The sequence below is a fragment of the Octodon degus genome, unplaced genomic scaffold, assembly GCF_000260255.1.
Source record: "Octodon degus isolate 3935 unplaced genomic scaffold, OctDeg1.0 scaffold00078, whole genome shotgun sequence".
In the NCBI taxonomy this organism is placed as follows: Eukaryota; Metazoa; Chordata; class Mammalia; order Rodentia; family Octodontidae; genus Octodon; species Octodon degus.
Genome location: NW_004524654.1, coordinates 7,601,751 through 7,613,552, shown reverse-complemented (window position 1 = coordinate 7,613,552; position 11,802 = coordinate 7,601,751). Strand labels below are relative to the sequence as shown.

At 44.4% G+C, this 11,802-nt stretch overlaps 2 long non-coding RNA genes across 2 annotated transcripts in view; one reads left to right on the top strand and one right to left on the bottom strand.

Annotated features, from left to right (window-relative positions):
- LOC111818051 overlaps positions 1–9,965 on the bottom strand; it is a 20,308-nt gene extending 10,343 nt beyond the window's left edge. The window contains exon 1 of the long non-coding RNA XR_002822123.1: positions 9,956–9,965. This is a non-coding gene — a long non-coding RNA (uncharacterized LOC111818051). The remainder of the gene's footprint in view (positions 1–9,955) is intronic.
- Positions 865–2,913, top strand: LOC111818050. Its single transcript, XR_002822122.1, has 3 exons — positions 865–1,168; positions 1,835–1,930; positions 2,649–2,913. It is a non-coding gene; the product is annotated as an uncharacterized LOC111818050 (long non-coding RNA).
- Positions 9,966–11,802: the final 1,837 nt, after the last annotated feature.

Genomic DNA, 11,802 nt, shown 5'->3' with positions numbered 1-11,802 from the left:
ATAAATAAATTATTTGAATAAAGAACATTAAGAATTGCGATTGGAGCCGGGGAGATAGCTCAGCCGAATAAGCGCCTGCCTGGCAAGCACAGGGTCCTGAATTCAATCCCCGGTACTGAAAAAAAAAAAAAAATTGCTATAAACATTTAATGTGATGGTATGTTAGTTAGCTTATTATAGTAATCATTCACAAGGTATTATGTATTTCAAAACATTATGTATGGTTTGGTCAACTATAGCTAACAAAAAATTAAATATCTATATAACCTCTTCACCCAGAAAGATACATATATTATTGGGAGATAACTGGCTTCAAAACGTTTTGGGTATATGAAAACACTACAATTTATAATGTGGGGGAGGGGTGAAATTGTGGGGTTCTCCATATTTTGAGGTGCTTTACTCCTATGTCAAAAATCAGAGATATTTTACAATTACGAGATCTCAAAGAACTATTAATTAGGAAAACCAGGAATTGCAAGAAGACTACCACAGCGAAAGCAAGATGAGGGGCTTCCGTAAACTCGCGCCTCGCCTCGCAGATCGGGGCGCGGCGACCGGAAACGCGCCCGACGAGACACGCCGCGCGGGGAATTCTGGGCCAGGAGAGTCGCCTGATGACCTCATGAGGACGAAACGTATATTTCGGTTTTTTAAAAAAGAAAACCGAAATATACGACTCCGTTAATCCGAGCGCAATCTAGAGCCGTTTCTAGCCAGAGACAGACAGGGGAAACCCAGCGTCAAAGTGCAGCAGCGTTTCCCACCACTGCCACACAGGAGGAGACTGGAAGCTGTCCTCGGGAGGTCCATTCCTACGGGCCGACGGGGCGGGCAGGGCATTGTGTTCCGAGGCCTGACCCAAACGAGGACGGAGGCGGCCAGGCGGGGGCGTAGAGCTAGGCGCGCTCTGATTGGCCCTCGCGTTTCTGCGGGGGCGGGGCGTGCGCAGAAGGGATCCCGCCGCCTGCGCGTCGCCCCGCCCGGGTCGGGGGTGGGAGTGGGCGGGGCTGGAGAGCGCTCTGGCGTGGAGACGGAGACTCGTCTGTGGCTCTTCGCTTCGTGAAGTCGACCGCCGCGGTAGTAAAGCTTTCTCTCGAGGACAGGCGCGCAGTGGGCTTGAGGCTGGAGGTCGAGGGGAGAAGTGAGGCAGAGACGGACAGTTAGGGTCAGCCGTGGTGAGATCGCTAAGGGCGCAGAGGGACCCACTGCGGTAAATGTCCCTGACCGAAGACCCGGGTGGAGGGCGCAAGCGCTGAGGCTGTTAGGAGCTAGAGACTTTGGGGAGCAACAGGCCAACACCATCCGCTTTTCTCCTGGGACTCACCGTCCTGTTAAGCTCACCCTGCAGCGTGAGTTTAGGCCGTCTTGATACCTGCGTCCTCAGTCACCTTTGCCACCCCGTAATCCGTTTTGAGCCCAGTCTGCTGACTCCACGGCAAGAGCAGCATGGTGGAAAGGCTCGCGGCCCGGAATAAGCTGCCCACCTCGGGGTGGTGGAAGCAGAGGGCGGGAAGGAGGAGCCTAGAAGGGAGCTAGACCCCTCCAGCCCACAGCACTGGAGGACGCCCCTCATCTGAAAGAGCCCTTCAGCTCTTAGCCACCCGAGTGCATTCGCCTGTGTGCTCTGAGGCGCTGAGGCAGGAGGGGATTCGGGTATGAACCATGGCAGATATTGAGACGAAACAAAGGGATGTATCCTGAACATTTTTATATCACTTAAGTGTTTCATAACTGCAAACAAGAGTTCTTGAGTTTGAACACTAATATCCTGCAAAGTAGCTTTTTATTGAACATGAGTGATTAAATGTGTTTATCTTGCTTCCTTGTGAAGTCCTACTAAAATGAGAAAATACCCACGGGGCCTAAGGGAGTGGGAAAGAACAGGGATGAGAGAGATGATGGCATATTCTTGCTGGAAAAACAAAAGGTAAGGAATGTCAGAAAAAAGCAATTCATACTTTAGAGCCCCAGAAAGACTCAGAAAAACACCGCTTTGTGGGAAGCTGAGGAAAAGAACACTGACTGACTGAAAACGTATCCATACCAAGCCATTAGACTTCTAGGTTCAGGCCAACTTCCCTAGGCCAAGTAGCTAAATGACTAATTTATCTCCAATTTTGTGAAACAGAAGGTGACACTGGCAGAGAACTTGACCCAAAGGGGCCTCAAAGTCAACACCAGATTAATCGAACAATAGGTTAAATGAAAAGTCTATGCTTTAAATAGGAAGGGAGACCAGCCTTTGACCCCTTCTCAGTGCTGAGGAACCTCAACGCCATATGTGTGTACCCCAGAAAGGAGATTCTTTTCTACATAAAAGTTCTCAGGTGAAGCTGGGTGTGGTGGCAGACACTTGTAATCCCCGAATTTGGTATATAGAAGCCAAGCGTGTGGCACATGCCTGTGATCACAGCACTTACGAGGCTGAGGCAGGAGGATGGATGTGAGTTTGAGGCCAGCCTGAACTACACATGAGACCCTCAAAAAAGAGAAGAAACAAAGCAAAATGGTCTCAGGTGAAAAACCTCACAGTGATGTTTTGGAGTACCCCCACTGAAATGGCTGGGTCCCTACACCCCCATTTTATGATACCATCTCTTAATGGTAAACTGCCCACATAAACAGCTTGTGTTCTGCCTCCACAGCTCTCTGTAGGCGCTGCCCTCTGAAACATGGGAGAAGGAAGCCTGTTCCACACCCATGAAAGGAATGACAGCCCTGAAGGTTGATAAGTGGCTGTTGGAATTCTTCCCTTTTCTGGAAGAGCAGTGTTTGCAGCTGAATGTCATCCACCCTTCACCAGTTTTGTGATCTGTGATTATACTCTGTACAGTTTTAGTTTCCCATGTTCAACCTTAGTCTAAAAATGTTAAATAGAAAATTCCAGAAATAAAGGTATTGCCAGTTTTAGATTATGCATCATTCTGAATAGCATGGCAAAAATCACGCTTTCCTGCCCCATCCTGCTCAACACATGAATCATCCCCTTGTCCGGCATATGCTACCTGCCCTTGTTACTTAGTAGAGTTACCAAACCAGACTCATTCTGCTAGCTGCACAGTATGCTGGTCACTGAAACAACAGAAGAGTCTGTCCCAAGTTGGCAGAGCATGAAGGGGGACCCCATATCTGAAGCCCATCCACCCAGCTCTGCTCAAGGGTGAAGTTTAGGGGTATTTTTGGGGTAAGGAAGCATTGTGGTTTGTGGCCTGGGAAAGTGGATTGGAGATGAAACAGCCAGAAGTCTGCACATGAGTAATCAAACTCCCTAGCTCTTCATAGGTGCATGTCCAGAAGATGGCAGTATCAGCAGTCCGAGGGTAGAATTGGGCCTTTTGAGGTCAAAAGGTGACAGGTGAAATACCTGCAGAGGTCCAAGTAAAGAGTTAGTGATCCAGCCAGGGAGCTAGCTCAGCGGCTTAAGCGCCTGCCTGGGAAGCCCAAGGTCCTGAGTTCATTCTCCATTATCAAAAAATAGTAAGAGTTAGTGATCCAGACAAAAACAGCCTGCCAGTCCCTGAAGTGTACATTAGGCATGGTTATCATTAGAGGCAGACCTAGTCAGACACTGTCAGTCAACTGTGTGACTTCCAAAAGGAGTGGTTTTGATTTTTGAAGAAGGTTTCACTATGTAGTTCAGGCTGGCATTGAACTCACTTTATGTAGCCCAGGTTGGCCTCAAACTCACAGCAGTCCTCTTGCCTCAGCCTCCTGAGTGCTGGAGGCAAGTTAGTGATGTTGAAAGTCAACTAAGCAAGTAACTAAGAGCGAGTGAAGATAGCAGATTTATTCACCTTTTCCCTCAATTTCATCAGCTGTTTCAGTTATCAAATTAACTATTCTGGTATCACAGTGCATGTGTTCAGTGCTTGTATTTTCTTTTACATAACAATCACCCTAAACTAGGGGTGGTATGCCTACCTATAATCCAAGCTCTTGGGAAACTGAGGCAGGAGGATGACTGTGACTCTGAGACCAGCTTGGGCTACATAGTGAGTTCAAGGACAGCCTAGAATATATAATGTGACCCTGTCAAATAAGTGTTGTGAAGCACAGGAGTAATGATGGTGTCAATTTGAATTGTTTTCATAAAGTGTCTCCCTTAAAAAGGTAAAAATCTTTGGCTGGTAAGGAAGGAAAAAAATCATACATTGAAGTTGCTGAGATCTACAGTAAGAACAAATTTTTTCTCCATGAAATTATAGAGAAGGAAAAATCCATGCTAGTTTTACTGTGACACCTCATACTGCAAGTTACAGCCAAAAGGTGTGACATGTGCTTAGTCACTCGCTTTCCCCCCCCTCATCACGTAGGCATTGTAAATCGTCTCACATCACAAGAAGGGTGAGAACATACAGTATTTTGAGAGGCCACATTCACTAACTTTTTTACAGCATATTAAAATTCTTATATTATTGTTGTTGGCCTCTTGCAATGCATAATAGATTTTAGAATAATAGATATTCTTTCTCACTAGTCTGTGTGGGTAGGAAAAAATGTACTGGCATTCAGACATCAACTGGGGAGTCATGGGCCGTCTCCCCTACAGATAAATTTACATGAGTTAGCAATAAAGACTTCTTCAAACCCTGTAAAGTAGTGACAGTTGGTTACAGGCATGAGTCAGGAGAGTAAGAAGCCCACAGAAATCTTGGAATAGCTAAGTCTCATGAAGACAAAAATCACAGGATCTAAAACCAGAGTATGTTAATAATTCCCTCAGCCGCAGAGTTTGGAGACTCTCTTTTCATCTCTACTTCCCTGTGGGCATTTTCCCCTACTTTTCTCATTGGAAACTAACTTTGTGTTTCTCAGTTCTGATTGCCAGGATTATAAAGAATCCTACTGTGTTAGTGACTATTTGTCATCAACTTGGGCAGCTTCCTACGCTTGGTCAAATACAAAGCTACAAGAGGATTTTAAGAAAATAGGAAATAGCACACAGGTACTTGAGGAATAGCCCAGCCATTTCTTTGTCTGACAGTATAGCCAAAGTAGTTTCCACAGTGAATGTGATGATCATCCCAAAATTTCTTGACTAATATTTGAAAGGGACAACTACAACTCAAGAGATGAGGACTAAGCATTTCTGTGTCTATTATACTAGAGACTCAGTCATTTAATAGTGGTTTCCAAAGTACTTACTAACAGAATCGCTAAGACAAATATCTAGGAATTTCTTGCCAGCTCAGCCCACCCTGGGGACAGGTCTGGCATGCGATGTGGTGCTGGGGATCGAACCACAGTCCCTGCATGTTTGCCTAAGCAGGTGCTTTAGACCACTGAGCTATCTTGCCAGCCCAGGAATTTCTAAGTAATGTATGAAGTTATGAAATAGAATGGTCAAGAGCCATCAGAAGCACCACTAAGTGTTCTTTGGATTTTCATGTACTTATAGCAATTGTGCATTTTTATCTTTACATTTCAATAAATATAATCAGAACCAATATAATAGAAAAATGGAATTATAAAAGCTGTATATGATTTTCATTAACAATGTGCATATAGACTGGGGTGGTAGTGCATGACAGTAATCTCAGAACTGGAGAGGCTGAGACAGGAGGATTGCTTAGAATTAGGGAGCCTGCCCATTAGCTCAGTTGTTTAAGTACCTGCTTAAACATAGCAGTCAGTCTCAGGGTGCTGTGGTTCGAATCCCCTATTTCTCAGGCCTTGCCACACATGCCCTGAAGGCAACCTGAGCCATACCTCCTCCCCCCAAAAAAAAGAATTGCTCAGAATTTGAAGCCAGCTTAGGCTACAAAATGAGTTCCAGGGTAGCCTGAGCTGCATAGCAAAACCCTATATCAAAAAGAAGAAAGAGAGGAAGAAAGAAAAGAAAGCCAATGAGAATACACACCATTCAAATGTTCTGTCTTTCCTTCAGATTCATTCTCCAGCCTTCTCTGTTGTCTGTACCCTAAGGGTCAGATCCACCGGAACCCTGAACCTCAACCTGCGCTCCTTCTCCCTCTGGTTTCAAGTTGGGTGCAGCAAGTGTGGAATGGTAGCTGTAGGACACTGGTAAGAAAGTGGAGTGTCAGGGCTCATAAATTGCATTTCCGGAAAACCTATAGCTAATAAGCTGGTGGGAACAAGAAAAAGAAAAGTCACGTGGATTGGAAAGGAAGAAAAAAAAAAATCTCATTTTCGGTTGACATACACAAGAAAGCTGTAAGGAAAAAATCCTAGAGTTCAAAGTGAGTGAGTAGGCCGAGTGTGGTGGTGCACACCTGTAATCCCAGCACTTGGGAGGCGCAGGCAGGAGGATCCTTGCAAGTTTGAGACCAGTCTGGGCTACAAAGTGAGCTCAAGGCCAGCCTGAACTTCATAGTGAGACCCTGTCTCAAAAAGACAAAAAACAAACAGACGTGAGTGCAACAAGGCTGTGGGCTACAAGGTCATTATACAAAAGTTTATCGTATTTCCATACACTAATAGTGAAGTTACCCCAAAATTTCAAAGATAATGACTCTTATAATAATATCAGCAACAAAGTGAAATACTTAAGTAAAATTTTACCCAAAACTCTTACTGCTCTAAAGTGCAACTATTTTCTCTAAGCTTCATTATATAAATGATTGTTTAAGGCTAGGCATGCTTGTGCCTGCCTGTAATCTCAGCATTCAAGAGGCTGAAGCAGGAGGGTCGCTGCAACTTCAAGGCCAGCCTGGACTACAAAGTGAGTTCAAGGCCATTCTGAAGTGTATAGTGAAACCCTGTCTCAAAAAGACAGAAAAAAAAAAAAAAAAAAAGCCAGTAAATGATCATTTAATGTTTATCTTTTACATATCTTACATTTGCATTTTAATAAATTTTACTTTACATTGATAGTCATAACATTTATTTATTATTTCAAGGACTGCCCAATAGTCATATATATTTTATGAAAATGTATTTGGTACAAGGTCTCACTATGCAGCTCGGGGTTGTGGTGATCCTCCTGCTTTCAACCTTCTAGCCCTGGGCTTACAGGCATGTGCCACCACACCGGGTCTCAGTGGCCAGCTCAGCATACCCCAGGGCAGGGCCGGTGCACCACATGGTGCTGAGGATCAAAGCCTGGTCCCTGTGCCTGCCTGAGCAGGCCTTCAATGTGCTGAGCTATCTCACTGGCCCATCAGTCATACTGATACAACAACATATCATGAACTTTTTCAAGAAGGCTGAATTCAAACTTTAGTTCCCAAAATAGTAGCAGTGAGTCGAGACAGCCAACCTCTTTTAACCTCCAGTCACCAGTAAAATACCAAATCTTCAGGGTTTTAGAGATAAATAAGGTAATATACATACAATGCCTGGTATTTAGCAGGTTCTGGACAAAATATTGGTTTATGAATATAATAATTTTAATCTTTTTTTTTTTTTTTTTTTTTTTTTTTTTTTTTTTTTTTTTTTTTGTGGAACCAGGGATTGAACTCAGATCCTTGCATTTGCCAGTCAAGCGCTTATCCTGCTGAGCCATCTCCCCGGCCCCAATTTCAATCTTTCTTAATTGGACAATTAAAATTCTTTCTTGGCAAATTCTTTATGCTAGAGTTCAAGGATTATCACTTCCTTTTGTAGGGTCTTAATTGTCAGGCTCTTAAATCCCAACACATTATTTTCATATTTAAGGAGAGTGATTAAAAACTTTGTGAATTGATTTACAAGGCCTAATGTGCAAGTCAAAATGCCAACTTATTAGTAAACAAAAGCATGCTCATTGGTTATTTAGAAAGCATCCTGTCCCTCTTCCATTTACACTGGGTGTAACCTTGTTCATTAAGTATCCCAGGCCTACCCCCAGTAGTGCATGGAGGGAGCATGGAAACTGGGGGACAAGCTTACCCAATAGGCATCGTCTCCAAGGTGGGCTGTCAGTTCATATGGAGGATTCCAGGAGAATCAGTTCATAGGATTCCAATCTGAGAGACAGGGGTAGCATAACATAAAGGATTTTGGAGACAGTTTTCAGGTTTAAGAGCAAGCCAGATACAGTGACAAGGGCATTCATCTGAGTGTCAGGGAACAACCAGCCACTGAAACACAATAGGGGAGAAAAGTGCACCTCTGGGGAAAGTACAGGCAAGATGAACAAGACTGGGATTCAAGGGGAGGCTCCAGGCCCAGCAGGGAGGGAGCTAGGGTTGAAAACCAGTGAAGAGGACTGAGAGTGAGGCAGGCTGGCCCTTGGAGGAGGACGACAGACTCATCTTCATAAAGATGCCCAGCATGCAGAGAGGGCCATTTCTGTCCTGCTCACCAGCATGCAGGAGAGAGCAGCACAGCCCCTGGAAGACCTGGAGGATGTGAGAGCAGGGGATAGGCAAGATGGAGCTGTAAAATATTTCATGAACAAAGAAATGCCTGAGTAGTGTGAAATCAATACCATCTGTACCTGTCAGGATCCAGGAAGACAGCACCCTCCACCTAAGCAAGAAAGCAGAGCTTAATAACGGGGCTACTGAGAAGGCAAGGTTTGCACACAAGGGGAGGGGCGCAGCAATAACCCAGGACTAGGAACGGGAGGGAGCCATTTGCGCCTTTCAGCTTGAAAGGGCACGAGCAAGGAAGGCCTGGTCACTGAGCCCTCCGGGAGCAATGTGTGGTGAGGCCCACCCGACAGAAGCTCTAGCTCTGGACAGAAGGACTGTGTGAGGCTGCAGAGAGGGAGCCAGGGAAATAAATGTGTCTTCTGCACATTCTTCTTTTTTTTTGGAACCAGGGATCGAACTCGGGAGTTTGTGCTTGCCAGGCAGGTGCTTATGCCACTGAGCTATCTCCTTGACACTCCACTTTCTTACCAGTTTCCTACTACTACCATCCTACACTTGCTGCACCCAACTTGAAACCAAAGGAAGAAGAGCCCAGGTTGTGTTTGAGGATTTAGGTGAATCTAATCTTAGGGCACAGATGACAGAGAAGGTTGGAGAATGAATCTGAAGGAAAGGAGGAAGATTTAAATGGTTTGTGATTTAGCTTCTTTCTTTCTTTTCTCTCTCTCTCTCTCTCTCTCTCTCTCTCTCTCTCTCTCTCTCTCTCTCTCTCTTTCTGTTTTTTATTTATTTTATGTAGCCAACTCAGCCTACCCTGGGGTTGGGCCTGGCTAGGCATGTGGTGCTGGGAATGGAATTGTGATCCCTGAGTTTTGCCTAAACATGCCTAAGCAGGTGCTTTAGACCACTGAGCTATCTCACAGGCTCCTCCCCACCCAACCACCCTTTTTTTTTTTTTGAGATAGGGTTTTGCTATGCAGCTTAGGCTACCCTGAACTCATTTTGTAGCCTAGGCTGGCCTCAAACTCCGAGCAATCCTCCTGTCTCAGCCTCCCCAGTTTGGGATTATTGGCATGCACTACCACACCAGTCTACATGCACATTGTTAATGAAAAGCATATACAGCTTCTGTAATTCTTTTCCATTTTTCTATTATGTTGGTTCTCATTATGTTTATTGAAATGTAAAGATAAAAATGCACAATTGCTATAAGTACATGCAAATCCCAAGACCATCTAGGGGTGCTTTTGATGGCTCTTGACCATGCTGAGTTATATGAATAGATGTCTGTGAACTTCAATTTACAGATAGTCCACAGATATATAAGAGAAGGATAATTTCCACAATACAGTATTTCTAATCTTCGATTCCCAGTACCTCCCTAAAATATATTTCTAGCCATTTTAAGTTCTTAGTTAAATTTTTACAATGCTTAAGAAAAGAATACAAAAAAAAAGAGAGAAAGAGAATAATACATTACTCATAAAGATTTACAGCACCATTTAGTGGTTGAAAAACATGTTCATCTCATGGATTGTGGACATGTATTTCAAGTTGTCCTTATATTTCATTAGTCATATTTGGAATCAAGATTGTTAGATAGTTTATCATGAGCCAAACAAATGTAGACTAGAAGCATTTTAGCATAAATAGAACAAATTATTTTGTCTGTATACTGAAAATAGCAGCGCCACATTTTCCATGCCGAGCTTTTAATTTCTTTCTCTTTTCTGCACTAACACAGAGGCAAAAGGAACATTTATTTTCTGAAATTAAATTATAATTCAAATATTAAAATTCATTTTATAGTATCTCCACATATTAATAAAATGTTTTAAATGATGGCAACTATTTCTATTGTAAAAGGATAAAATATTAGGTCTTTCCTTAGGTTATTTTCACTTGCCGTTTCCCTGAGGACTCAAATATTGAGCCAAGCAGCTCCACGGGGTTGACAAAATGTGGCTCCAACACAATCTGATTTCTTTCTTCTCCAGTGTGCGTGATCTGTTTCCATGGAAATTTCATGTTGACCAGGAACTGCAGAAATACTATATGCAAACATATCTTAGAAACAAACCTCTTTGGTGAACAATCACGATTTGATTTGAGTCATTCCATTAAAATTGTTCCAACAATAGAAAAGAAAGCTGTATTTTTCTCTAAGCAGAGGCTATTCCACAATGTCCCTTGTTCAACAGATGAATGTAATATACCTGGAGACTATAGGGACTCTACTTTGCCTTTTGATGTGAGTAGAATTAAATTTTAATGACTTAGATAAATGCATTCATTCATAAAAGATTACGGACTTAGTTCTAGCACTGCCAGAGGTGCTGAAAAGAATACAGAAAGAGCTCTGTGCCTGCGCTGCAACGGTGGGGGCGACGCTCGAGAAGCCAGCGGTGTGTGTGCTCTGGAGGCGCCCGAGAGAGGGCGAGAGACCAAGGGAAGCTTGGATCTGAGCTGGCTCCTGCGAGATGAACAAGTGCAGGGCTGGGCAAATTGGGCAAATAGCTCAGCGGATTAAAGCGCCTGCAAGCAGGCTCAGAGGCAGGGGATTCGGGGGTCTGCTGTGCGGGCCCCGCCCCTGGGGCGCGCTGAAATGGCAATTGAGATTGGGCGTGGTGGCGCGCACCTGTAATCCCAGCTCTTGGGAGGCTTGTAAACAGGCGGATCACTGTGAGTCCGATCTAGTTGTGAGACTCTAAACACCTTGTAGACCCTGTGGAGAGGGAAGGCATGTGTGTGGCATGACGCGTAGGGCTCCGGTAGAAGCCAGGACTAGCGCAAAGGCTGGGCGGCAGCTGGGTTGTGTAGGGCCCCAGAGCACTCGCTGTGATGCTGTTTTAGAGAAGTAGAGCTCAGCTAAGGTTCAGGATCTCAATGTCATTGCTCAGGGTTGAGTGATGAGAAAGCAAGGGAAGGGAACAGATCACCATTTTGAGAAGAGGCAGAGAAGCAGCTAGAATGAACAGCAGCTTTAAAACAAATTTTTTAAAGAAATGTGAAATTTTCAGCCAGGTGTAGTGCTAACCTGTAATCCCAGGATTTGGGAGGCTGAAGCAAGAGGATTATCTAGTGTTTCCAGGCCAGCCTGGGCTACACATCAAGTTCCAGACCAGCCTGAGCTGTATAGAGAGACATCTCAAAACAAAGTAAAATAAAGAAAAAAAAATGTGGTGGTTTTAACATTTGCTCACCAAGTTTTTAAAATTCCTTTCTGAATTAAAGAAAAAAAGGAGCTATTTTCTTTAATTCTGTTCCTCTAGTATGGGCCGCATTGAATGCTTGCTTCTAGCAAACAGAATGAGGCAGCGGTGATGGGGAGCGACTCCCAGACCAGGTCGTGGCAGCCGTGGGGCTTCCCTCTTGCTTGCTTGCTGAGGTCACTTGCTCTGGGGGAGAAGCTGGGACTGCGAGGTGAGGACACTTAGCCCGGGAGTGGATTCTCCAGCTCCACAGGGCATGGCTGAATCTTGGCTGCAGCTCTGGTTGCATCTTGGTCGCTTTGTCAGACACAGAGCCTGCGCTGGTTGAG